General features: G+C 41.2%; 1 pseudogene; it reads right to left on the bottom strand.

The window, feature by feature from the left end:
• Positions 1-5767: 5767 nt before the first annotated feature.
• On the bottom strand, positions 5768-6128 carry LOC123334567 (annotated as a pseudogene).
• Between the last annotated feature and the right edge of the window lie 7375 nt (positions 6129-13503).

Genomic DNA, 13503 nt, shown 5'->3' with positions numbered 1-13503 from the left:
CACTGTTTCCCCATCTATTGCCCATGAAGTGATGGGACCAGATGCCATGATCTTCGTTTTCTGAATGTTGAGCTTTAAGCCAACTTTTTCACTCTCCACTTTCACTTTCATCAAGAGGCTTTTGAGTTCCTCTTCACTTTCTGCCATAAGGGTGGTGTCATCTGCATATCTGAGGTGACTGATATTTCTCCTGGCAATCTTGATTCCAGCTTGTGCTTCTTCCAGTCCAGCGTTTCTCATGATGTACTCAATGAACATAGACTTGGGCAAACTCCAGGAGATAATGAGGAACAGGGAGGCCTAGAGTGCTGCAGTCCATGGGGTTGCAAAAAGTCAGATATGAGTGAGCAACTGAACAACAACAACCACCCAGTTTCTGGGGGCTCATTTCTTCCTCTTGGTCAGAGGAACCATTCTAGATGACTGGAGGCAATTTAGCTGAAAGACTGAACATGGGTAGGACTTAACCTTTTATGTCTTGTTTACCAAGTACTTTTAAAAATCTTATTTCATTTGTTTGAAGCATGAAACTACTTAACCTGTGCATTAAGCATAGGTTTACTTAATTGGATAGTGAGTCCCCTTCTTTTAAAAAAAAAAATTAATAGACATTTTCTTAAAAGCAGATTAAGGTTTATAAAAAAGTTGTGCAGAGTACAGAGAATATCCACATATTGACTTCCCTCCTCTTCCCTCAAGTTTCCCTTATTATTAATACTTTGCATTAATATGGTCCATTTGCTACAATTAATGAGCCAATATTGATGCATTATTATTATCAACTAAAGTCCACAGTTTACAGCTCTTGTTGTTGTACATTTTGTGGGTTGCAGTAAAGGTGTAATGACACGTATCCAATATTATCATATCATACAGAATAGTTTCACTGCCCTAAAAATCCTTTGTGCTCCCCCTATTCATCTCTCCTTCATCCCAAACCCTGGAAACCACTGATCTTTTTATTATCTCCATGTGGTTTTTGTTCAATCACTAAGTCATGTCCGACTCTTTGTGACCCCATGGACTGCAGCATGCAGTCAATGTTCCTCTGTCCTTCAATATCTCCCCAAATTTGCTGAAATTCATGTTCACTGAGTCAGTGATGCTATCTAACCTTCTCATCCTCTGCCACCCCTTCTCCTTTTGCCTTCAATCTTTCCCAGCATCAGGGTCTTTTCCAGTGAATTGGCACTTTGCATCAGGTGGCCAAAGTATTGGAGCTTCAGCTTCGGCATCTTCAGGGTTAATTTCCTTTCGGATTGACTGGCTTGAACTTCTTGCAGTTCAAGGGACTCTCAAGAGTTTTCTCCAGCGCCACAATTTGAAAGCATCAGTTCTTTAGTTTTTAGACTTCTTTATGGTCCAGCTTTCACATCCACTCATGACTACTGAAAATACCATATCTTTGACTATACATTTGTTGGCAAAGTAATGTCTCTGTTTTTTAATATGCTGTCTAGGTTTGTCCTAGCTTTCCTTCTAAGGAGCAAGCATCTTCATGGCTGCAGTCAATCTGCAGTGATTTTAAAGCCCAAGAAAATAAAGTCTGTCACTGTTTCCATGTAGTGATGGGGCCAGATGCCATGATCTTAGTTTTTTGAAAGTCAAGTTTTAAGCCAACTTTTTCACTCTCTTCTTTCACCCTCATCAAGAGACTTTTTAGTTCCTCTTCACTTTCTGCCATTAGAATGATATCTGCATATCTCAGGTTATTGAAATTTCTCCTGGCAATCTTGATTCCAGCTTGTAGGTCATCCAGGGTGGCATTTTGCATAATATACTCTGCATAGAAGTTAAATAAGCAGGGTGACAATATACAGCTTGGATATACTCCTTTCCCAATTTGGAACCAATCCATTGTTCCATGTCCAGTTCTAACTGTTACTTCTTGACCCACATACAGGTTTCTCAGGAGTCAGGTAAAGTGGTCTGGCATTCCCATATCTTTAAGAATTTTCCACAGTTTGTTGTGATCCACACAGTCAAAGACTGTAGTGTAGTCAGTGAAGTAGAAGTAGATGTTTTCTGGGAATTCCCTTGCTTTTCCTATGATCCAATGGATGTTGGCAATTTGATCTCTGGTTCCTCTGTCTTTTTTAAATCCAGCTTGAATATCTGGAAATTCTCAGTTCACATACTGTTGAAGGCTAGCTTGAGGATTTTGAACACAACGTTGCTAGTGTGTGAAATGAGTAAAATTGTATGGTAGTTTGAACCTTCTTTGGCATTGCCCTTCTTTGGGATTGGAATGAAAACTGACCTTTCCCAGTCCTGTGGTCACAGCTGTTTTCCAAATTTGCTGGATATTGAGTGCAGCACTTTAGCTGCATCATCTTTTAAGATTTGAAATAGCTCACTGAAATTCCATCACCTCCACTAACTTTCTTCATTGTAATGCTTCCTCAGGCACTGCCTTTTCCAGAATGCCATATAGTTAAATTCATACAATATTTAGTCTTTCAGATTGGCTTCTGTCACTTAGCAAATGCATTTATGATTCATTCATGCCTTTAGTGGCTTGATGTTCATTTCATGTTATTCCTGAATGATATTTCATTGTATGCATGTACCACAATTTTTTTTATCCATGCATCTATTGAAGGTCATCTTCCAATTTTGGAAATTATGAATAAAGCTGTAGTAAATATAAGTTTTCAACTCATTTTGGTAAAAACCCAGGAGCACAACTGACCTCCTATTTCAGCACAATTTTTATATCTGTTATTTATATCTTGACAAATTGTAATTTGTCCCCTCATAGCTCAGTCAGTAAAGAATCTGCCTGCAGTACAGGAGACCTGGGTTTGATTCCTGGGTTCGATTCCTGGGTTCAGAAGATCCCCAGAGAAGGAAATGGCAACCCACTCCAGTATTCTTGTTTAGAAGATCCCATGGACAAAGGAGCCTGGTGGGCTACAGTCCATGGGGTTGCAAGAATTGGACATTTAGTGATTAAACCACTCTTCATAGCTAACTCCTGTGCCTGAGGTCCTAATTTCTTTCCCTTAATACTATTTCAGTTTCTGGCATGTATGTATCGTTAAGAATGCAACACATGTCAACAGTTTTATTTCTGAAAAATAAGGGAATGTTTTCAAATCTTGTAGGAACTGTCCAGATGCAATTGACCCTTATTAATAGAAATAGCCTGTGTACTCTTTCTGTGGGTGGATATTTAATAGTCATGCCTAACAAAACACATTGTCTTGTCACTTCTGGTTCTGACAGTCACATACATATTTCTTTTGATGAGGTCCTAGACTGATCATGTTGATCAAAAACACCCTCTAATGAGGAGAGAATCATGGTTTCAGAATTCATATTCTTCATAAATGTGTAATTTATGAAGGAAAGTTCTCAGCCTTTCTGGTCTTCAGTGTCCTCACTTGCGAAATGGGGCAATAACATACATCTTGCAAGGTGGAGCTGAGGAATGGAAGTGATGTGAATAAAGCATCTGCACTTCCTCTATGCCTGACACACTGGAAGCAGTCTGTTGATGGGGTGGTGATGGCAATGATTAATAACAGTTGTGTTTGTGGCCAATATGTATTCCAGGAGAATTAAGTGCTTTGAGCTTCAATAGAGAAATTTCATCTGAAGAGTTAGAATGATGACCGGCACACGTAAACACGTCTCTCATAGCCTCCTTTCACCTACTGATGTCCACTCACATTTCAAAACATTCAGAACTGTCCACTTGTCATGAACATCTGATTCTCTCAGGACCTGCCAGCAGAGTTTCCTCTTATCCAGCTGTGTCACCTCAGGATCTATGGATCTAATAAATAAGCCATCTGTCCCAGTCGTGTTAGCATGGCCTTCCTCCTTTTCCATGCCTGTCTGAGGCTTTTAGTTACTCCAGGAAACTTTGCTGCATGTTCTGGTCCGCAGAATTTGTGAAGTTCCCCTTCTTTCCTGACACCCCCAGAATACTTAGTGACTGGCCATTCATTAGCTCATTACTCATACACTCTTCCTTTTGTAGTGGTTAATCAATCTCAGCCAAGTCTTGAACTTAGGGAATATGACTTCCATTTCTTGTGTTCCATGCAGCACCCTGTCACGTAGAGCTCTTTAATGATCACTGAATTAGTTAATTTGATTCAGTTGCAGAAACTAAAAGGTGTTAGTCAGCCTCAAACCATAAAGCTTGTATAGCTTTCTAGGCAACTGTAAGAGGACATTCATTTGTCCAGGAGAGACTCAGTTTTACTTAGAAGGAAGAATGTGGATTTATCAAATATCTCTGGATGTCCTTTCTAGGTGGATTGCTGTGTCCTACGTGTTTGCCATCTGGGCAACCCTTGGCTGTCTGCGGATGAGCTGGGGTTGACCTTTAACATGAGTCACCAGTCTTCACATCTGCTCTATCCACGTTGACTCCAGTGTCTCCTAAGGAGTTTATGCTCAACATGAATGGCAACACTAGCCCAAGTGCCATGTAATTCAGAAAGCAAGGCTTTGTACAATCAAAAGTAATATGAGAGATTCAAAATCCAGACAGGATGTAGTTATGGAGTAGGTTATATCTGTGTTCATGTTATTCTCCTCTCTCTTCTCCACTGACACTCGCTGCCTTCGAAGTTCCTTCTATCTCGGCTGTCACCTGTGATGACAACAGCGTGTTTGCTGGATGGAAAGCTTATTATCCAGGTTAGTGACTCTGACGCAGCGTATTTGTAGGATGTTCATTCTGAGCCTTGAGTTTGTGAGTCCAGAAAGCAATGGAATATTCCATGTATCCCCCCCCACACACACAACTCCTGCTGCCCCTGGGGTCTATTTCTCATATAAAAGGTCAGAGCTACCTGGCGGAGGCTAGCTGAAATCAGAAGAATTCTGACTTTCAGAAAAGTGACCTAGTATGTGAGAAATGAGGAGGACATAATTAAACATGAGTAGAAAGACTTGGAGTCATTCCCATTCTCTATAAGGGGTGTTCACTACTGTGACTGTTACTTTTCTGGCTGTTGCTTCATCTGTGTTTTGACTAGCACTTGGAACACGACCTCTGGGCAACTTAAATGAAAGTTTGGTGATGGGTGGCAGAACCAATACAATATTGTAAGGTAATTAACCTCCAATTAAAATAAATAAATTTATATTGTAAAAAAAGAAAGTTTGTTTTACAGCTTGAAGCAAATTGGCAGAAATTTCCATTGTTCATCAAATCTGTTGTAGATGATTTGCCTGAGCCAGATATTTCTGGGTCCTGGGTTCACTCCTGAAGAAATAACTGCTGTTGTTGCAAGTAGAAAGTGGTCCAGGAAACTTGGAGCTTTTATTGTCTATCACTGATCTGTGAAAAGATAGCCAAATTTGTTTGAGAAGGAACAGCATTTAGAAAAGCTGGATTCCCAATGCTTCCCAGATTGTGTGCTTTTTGGGAAGTTAAAATGGAGGAAGTCTCGTTCAGGATTCAGAAGCAGGAGAGCAGGACTCTGATCTGCCTGGACACCTGCCTGCATGCACAGAAAATCAGGTGATACCTCAGATAAGCGAGGGAGTGGGTCTTGGAAGTACTGAACCCCTGAAGATCAGGCCAACCCTGGGGTCTAAGAAGTCTTCTAACTCACAAGGTGAAACAAACAGCATTGTAAAAAGGCTAAGATAAAATCAGAGCTGCATTTTTGCACACAAACTGATAATGATAACAAATTGTGACCTTTGATCTTGAGTGTTCTAAACCCTTTTGATATATTTTTTAAGTATAATTTTATAATCATTTTATTGTCTTTTCAGAAAAACCAGTATTTCTTCAGTCTTTAAGGACTTGGATTCTTACATGGGCTTTGGTGAAGGACGTGGAGCAGCACTCACAGGTCTAAACTGGGGTGCAGGTGTCCTGTTTTCCCAGGCTTCTGAGACTGAGTACTGACTACCTTGCTGTGAATGGCACAATTCCCATGGTCATGTAGTTTCACATACAGCTTGGGAAGCAAGTAGGCATCAAAAACACTTGCTTCAGAAATGTCCCTGATGGCTGCGGCCTCTACCATATTCCGAATGGTGAACTTCTTAATGGCCTTATCCTTGGGCACACAGCAGGCACAGCTGGTGCAGCGAATAGGCTGCATGAGGCTGTGGCCCTTTTTGGCACCACTGTTCCTTCTTTTCTTGGTCATCTTGGAAGTTCAGAGATAAGAACCCTTTGATATCTATTGACATCAGATCAGATCAGACGCTCAGTCGTGTCCGACTCTTTGCTACCCCATGAATCGCAGCACGCCAGGCCTCCCTGTCCATCTCCAACTCCCGGAGTTCACTCAGACTCACGTCCATCGAGTCAGTGATGCCATCCAGCCATCTCATCCTCTGTCGTCCCCTTCTCCTCCTGCCCCCAATCCTTCCCAGCATCAGAGTCTTTTCCAATGGGTCAACTCTTCGCATGAGGTGGCCAAAGTACTGGAGTTTCAGCTTTAGCATCATTCCCTCCAAAGTAATCCCAGGGCTGATCTTCTTCACAATGGACTGGTTGGATCTCCTTGCAGTCCAAGGGACTCTCAAGAGTCTTCTCCAACACCACAGTTCAAAAGCATCAATTTTTCGGTGCTTAGCCTTCTTCACAGTCCAACTCTCACATCCATACATGACCACAGGAAAAACCATAGCCTTGACTAGATGGACCTTTATTGACATAGCTTAAATCAAATTCTAATGAAGCCCTTTTGACCTCTAGCTAACTTTGGGATGCTTCAAAGAGCCCGTGTGTGTGTGTGTGTGTTAGTCACTCAGTCATGTCTGATTCTTTCCCCATGGACTGTAGCTTGCCAGGCTCCTCTACCCATGGAATTCTCCAGGCAAGAATACTGGAGTGAGTTGCCATTCCCTTCTCCAAGGGATCTTCCTGACTCAGAGATTGAACCCAGGTCTCCCTCATTGCAGGCAGATTCTTTACCATTTGAGCCAACAGGGAAGCCCTCAAAGAGCCTGTAGGACATCCCAAAGAGAGATATTAAACTAGTTAGGTTCATGGGAAATATTGTTAAACGCTCCTTGGAAGGAAAGCAATGACAGACCTAGTTCAGTTCAGTTCAGTCGCTCAGTCGTGTCCGACTCTGCGACCCCATGAACTGCAGCACGCCAGGCCTCCCTGTCTATCACCAACTCCCAGAGTTCATCCAAACTCCTGTCCATTGAGTCGGCGATGCCATCCAGTCATCTCATCCTCTGTCGTCCCCTTCTCCTCCTGCCCCAAATCCCTCCCATCATCAGAGTCTTTTCCAATGAGTCAACTAGACAGCATATTCAAAAGCAGAGACATTACTTTACCAACAAATGTGCTTATAGTCAAAGCTATGGTCTTTCCAGTAGTCATATACAGATGTGAGAGTTAGACCATAAAGAAAGCTGAGTGTCAAAGAACTGGTGCTTTTAAATTGTGGTGCTGGGGAAGACTCTTGAGAGTCTCTTGAACTGCAAAGAGATCAGATAATCAATTCTAAAGGAAATCAGTCCTGAATATTCACTGGAAAGACTGATGTTGAAGCTGAAGCTCCAATACTTTGGCCAACTGATGTGAAGAGCTGACTCATTGGAAAAGACCCTGATGCTGGGAAAGACTGAAGGCAGAAGGAGAAGGGAGCCAAAGAGGATGAGATGGTTGGGTAGCATCACTGATTCAATGGACATGAATTTGAGCAATCCTGGGGAGATGGTGAAGGACAGAGGAGTCTGGTGTGCTTCAGTTCATGGAATTGAAAAGAGTTGAACATGACTTAGTGACTGAATAGTAACAAATTGTCAAATGAGCAATAAATCTTCTCAGGTTATGTTGTATGGAATATGTTATTAATATAGGTATTCTAGAAATTATATAGATTTCATAAAGATCTGACATGTCCTGGTAAAACATTATCAGTCATAATTCCAATTGCTATCTTAAAATGTTACATGTCACTATAGTAACCAAGTTACTTTTCAATTGCATTGTAATCAGACTTTTTAAAACATAATTTAAAAAATTTACTTATTTTTGGCTGTACTGGGTCTTTGTTGCTGCTTGGACTTTTCTCTAGTTGGAGTGAGCAGGGGCTACTCTTCATTGCGTTGCACAGGCTTCTTATTGCAGTGGTTTCTTTGGTTGTGGAGCATAGGATCAAGGGCAGGGAGCTTCAGTAGTTGTGGCACATGGGCTCAATTGTTGGGCTTCCCAGGCTCTAGAGCACAGGCTCAATAGTTGCAGCACTCGGGCTTGCTCTAAGTTGCTCTAAGGCGTGTGAGATCTTCCTGGATGAGGGATGAACTCTGAGTCTCCTGCATTGGTGGGTGGATTCTTTACCACTAAGCCACCATGGAAACCTCTGTAATCAGATTTAAACATGCCTTTTAAAGCCTTTTGTGTCATTATAGAGAGCTATGGGTTTCACTCTGATGCCTCTGCAAAAATACTACCTCTTCAAGATTTTATAGAAAGGATTTCTTAAGATTAAATTAAAATTAACTAGATAAGCAAATTTTGTTATTAACAGTAAACTGGTATTGGACTGGATTTGGTTTTCTCTCTCTGTTAAGAGAAAAAATGTTTTCTTATCATGTGGCTTTTGATAACAGAATATATGAATTTCTTTGCCTTTAAGTGATTTATATTTGTTTTTAAAATCTTTTGGTAAATAAATATTATTTCACAATGATCTGTGAAGTTTGTGACACACAAGATAAAGCTCCTTGTGTGTCTACAAAAAATTAACCTTCATCATCAGACTTTTGCTATCCTGATGCCCTTAGGACATGGCAAGAGTCTACTACTAAATCAAGGAATTTAAAATGGGTAAACAATAGCTGTAAATCAAGCAGCCAGGGCTATAGGAAATATAAGACTGCTTGGTTTTTCCTGGTTCCCTGACAAACCTCATTTTTTATTTGATGGGATAAAGCCTTCACTGACTGCAAGGTTAATGTCCTCACAAAAAATTTCTGTTTCACTGAATAGTAAATTCTAGTTTTGTTAATTGAGGTCTATATTGGGAAGACTCACTTCTCAGATAGTTCCTTTCTGTTATGTTTGATTACTAAAAAGTTTAATTAAATTATTCTAAAGCTCATCTCAGTAATCTATCTTTGGATAGAGATTAGCTTCCCTGGTGGCTCAGTTGGTAAAGAATCCACCTACAATTCAGGAGACCCAGGTTCTATCCCTGGGTTGGCAAGATCCCCTGGAGAAGGAAAAGGCTACCCACTCCAATATTCTTGCCTGGGAAATGCCATAGTCAGAGAAGCCTGGCAGGCTACAGTTCATGGGGTCGCAAGAGTAGGATACAACTTAGCGACTAAACCACCACCACCCCATGAGCTATACCCTGGGATTATAAAATTACATGTGTCTATCAATGAACTATGTGCTAACTAGAGCCTATGGAAAAAATAAGACAAAAGAATGTCCTTGGATTTCTGGAATATGAAATTTCCAGAAGCTGGAAAGAAGTATACCAAGAGTAGTCAATTTGTTGAATTATACACAGTAAGATGTTGTTGTTCAGTTGCTAAGTGGTGCCTGATTCTTTGCAAGCCCATGAGCTGCAGCAGGCCAGGCTTCCCTGCACTTCACTATCTCCTTGAATTTGCTCCAACTCATGTCCACTGAGTCGATGATGCCATCCAACCATCACATCCTCTTTGGCCCTCTTCTCCTTCTGCCCTCAATCTTTCCCAGCATCAGGGTCTTTTCCAGTGAGTTGGCTCTTCACATCAATTGATCAAAGTATTGGATCTTCAGCTTCAACATCAGTCCTTCCAGTGAATATTCAGGGTTGATTTCCTTTGGGATTGACTGGTTTGACCTCCTTGCCATCCAAGGGACTCCCAAGAGTCTTCTCCAGCACCACAATCCAAAAGTGTCAACAGTATATGCATGCATGTGTGCTAAGTCACTTCAGTCATGTCCAACTCTGTGCGACTATATGGATTGTAGTCTGCCAGGCTCCTCTGTCCATGGGATCCTCCAGACAAGAATACTGGAGTGGGTTGCCATGCCTTTCTCCAAGAGATCTTCCCTACCCGGGAGTTGAACCCATGTCTCACATCTGCATTGGCAGGCAGGTTCTTTACCACTAGTGCCACCTGGGCAACCCTGTCAACAGTAGGCTTTAAAAGAAGAAAATTTGACTGATACATATACACAGATTCTTGGTGAGTAGCCAATGGATTGGCTACTTGGCTTCCCCATGGGTAAAGAATGGGGCTTCCCAGGTGGCACAGTGGTGAAGAATCTGCCTGTCAAGCAAGAGACACAAGAGCTTCAGGTTTGATCCCTGGGTCAGGAAGATCCCAGTATTCTTGCCTGGGAAATCCCAAGGAGATAGGAGCCTGGCAGGCTATATAGTCCATGTGGTTGCAAAGAGTCAAAAACTTAGAGTTGGATATGACTTAGTGACTATACAACAATAACACAACAACAACTCTTGTGAACAGATTATTCTTGGCAACCTGACTATAATGTGGATTGTCATTCACACCTCAGTCTTCAGGGATATGCTATAATTAAAAGAAAAATATGAAGAGAAGTGTCCCAAATAGGTTTCTTCCTATTTTTCTTTTACTGGTAGCATATCCTTGAAGGCTGAGGTGTGAGTGACAATCCACATTATAGTCAGGCTTCCAAGAATAATCTATCACAAGAATTGTTGTTTTGTTGTTGTTTAGTCACTAAGTTGTATCCAATTCTAAGTCTTTGAAACATGAGCCAGACCTAGACTCAGGATAATTTTGCCTTCCTAGCAGACAAGGTCTGTCCTTTCTTAACTTAGACTTTCTATGGACAAAATTTGTGTGTCTGCTAGATTACACAGCACAGATAAAGATATAGCTCAAGCCCTGAACACAAATATTATGTGCTGATTTACTTTAATAGTTGTATCCACCTATTGATAGACTGTGACAAGACTACTGAGGAACTGCTATGTGGACCAACTTCTTGCCTTTGGGGAAACCAACCAACCTGTAAGAATTTTTTAAAATAGCCCCTCAATTAGTATGTATTGTAACTGATGATGTAAACACAACTTCTATATATCTATTAGTAACTCCTTTTTCCAGATGTCTAGCACATTTTTTTTTTAATTGCTCAGTCATGTCTGACTCTTTGTGACTCCATGAACTATACAGTCCATGGAATTCTCCAGGCCAGAACACTGGAGTGGGTAGCCTTTCCCTTCTCCAGGGGATCTTCCCAACCCAGGGATTGAACGCAGGTCTCCCACATTGCAGGCAGATTCTTTACCAGCTAAGCCACAAGGGAAGCCCAAGAATACTAGAGTGGGTAGCCTATCCCTTCTCCAGCAGATCTTCCTGATGCAGGAATCAAACTGGGGTCTCCTACACTGCAGGTAGATATTCTTTATCAACTGAGCTATCAGGGAAGCCCAAAGGTTGGCCCACTGCTGTGGCCAGGAAATGAACCAGGGTCAGCTGCTTGGAAGGCAGCTATGCTCACCACTATACCACCAACGCTGCACAAACACATATCTAACATATGTTGATCATTTATATTGGAGGGGGAGCACTTATTACTTTTCCCCCATGAGAACTTAGGTATTATGGACCCAAATATTATTCCCTACTTTGTCTGTTCCTAATGTTAGCTTCTTCTTAGAACTGTTATATAAGATTTTGCAAGGAACCAAAGAGTTACACAATTTCATAGATAAACATAATCGTACCTTGATAGAACATTTTGTTGTTACTACCATTGCTGCCAATAAGTTAATGGATGTAGAAGTTGATATACAAAAGCATACTTCTCATTCATGGTGGGATTTTTTCTTTACTAAATCCCCTACTGCTCAAAAACTGTTTTCTGCATTGCATAATTCATTTCTTGTTTCTTTGATCACTTTATTTCTTTTGACTATCTGGAATTGTTATTTGACTTACAGAATTAAGAAGACTGCCCATTTTATTTTGCCTTACTCCTGTGTTATTTAGCTTAAATAATCCTCAGGCCAGCTGTTAGGGAAATTAAAATGGAGGAAGTCTTGTTCAGGCTTCAGAGGCAGGAGAGCAGGACTCTGACCTGCCTTGGACCTGCCTGGACATTGCCTGGATTCCGTGCCTGCCTACATGCATAGCAAGTCAGGCGGCACTTTAGATAATAAGCAAGGGAGTGGATCTTGGAATTCTTGAGCCCCTGAGTGTCTGGCCAACCCCTGGGGACTCAGAAGTTTTGTGATTCACAAGTGAAATATATGGCATTATAAAAGTTAAAAAAAAACAGAGCTGCATTTTTGCATGCAAACTGATAACGATATCAGATTGCAGCTTGGGATTATAAATGGGGAGTCCCTGAAACTGTAATTTGAAGTCTCACCCATGGGGTGGATACACCCTGGGACCCTTTCCCAACTGGAACTCCAGATTGCTGTTAACGAGAGACTTCCCAGTGCTGTCTAAGTCTGGATGTTCGTCATCCCAATTTGGTGATGTATGTGTTGTTACTTTTCTCTATTGTTTCTATTCCTCTTCTTTTAATGACTGTATGTTGAAATTAAGTCAAATAATCCTCTATTATATATTGAAATTGTATATTTGTATGTAACAAGTGATTTCTTTTGTTAATGAATCCTTTGAACCTAAAACAAAATAAAAATTTTGGCAAAACATAAACTAGCACTGTGAGTAGGATTTGTGAAACAAAAATGCCATGCTTTAAAAAGGAAGAGGTTAAGACAATTCAAGTTTTTATTCCCAGGTAGGAAGATTTGCCTTACTGCTCGCTAGCTACTGAATAGGGCATATCCACTGGATTGTGTGAGAACTGGGACGCAAAATTAAAGCGGGCCAAACTGTTAGAAGATATTGAATGTTTGCAGCTTGTGCCACCTGAGAAAGGATAAGAATGTACTGCGCTGGGTTGGAGAGGCTGGATCCTCTTCTCTGCCTACCGTAAGGTAACAAAAGTAAAACTTCCAGCAGAACAGTGCTATTAGCTTGTTTTTTTTTCCAACACTGCTCTATGATAACAGTCCCCTCCTTTCCCTGCACTCCTGGCCCCTCACAGTGTTTTATTATGGTCCTGCTGCAAGAAAGGGTGACTATGTATGCTATAACTCTTCATCTGGCATCAGGGATTTCCCTTTGATTTGGAAAGAATACTCTTTCAAATTCCCCTATAAAATATACGGAAGGGAGAAAGATAAAGCTCCAGGAATGTGCACTGGTGTTGACATTCACTCACATAATGAACTGAAGGTCAATTTTCTTTAGTATTGCTCAGATGAATGATCAATTGCTCTAAGTCTGCATTTTCAGCAGTGCTGTTCACCACTAATTTATACGACGTGATTTAACATTGTCTCCATCCTGCCAGGTGTTTAAAACATAGCCAATATTCAGCAGGTACCTCCAAGACACCAGAAGCAACTCCACAGCCCGCCTCATGTCTCTTCACCTGGTTTTGCCCGGAATGCTCATGGTGAACAGTCAGCTGTCTCCTTGGCAGTGGTACCCGCTTTCCTGGAGCATGGAATTATTTGCGAACAGATGTTCACTCAAGTGTTACTAAAG

The sequence above is a fragment of the Bubalus bubalis genome, chromosome 7, assembly GCF_019923935.1.
Source record: "Bubalus bubalis isolate 160015118507 breed Murrah chromosome 7, NDDB_SH_1, whole genome shotgun sequence".
Classification (NCBI taxonomy): domain Eukaryota; kingdom Metazoa; phylum Chordata; class Mammalia; order Artiodactyla; family Bovidae; genus Bubalus; species Bubalus bubalis.
This window is presented reverse-complemented; position numbering and strand designations above follow the sequence as displayed.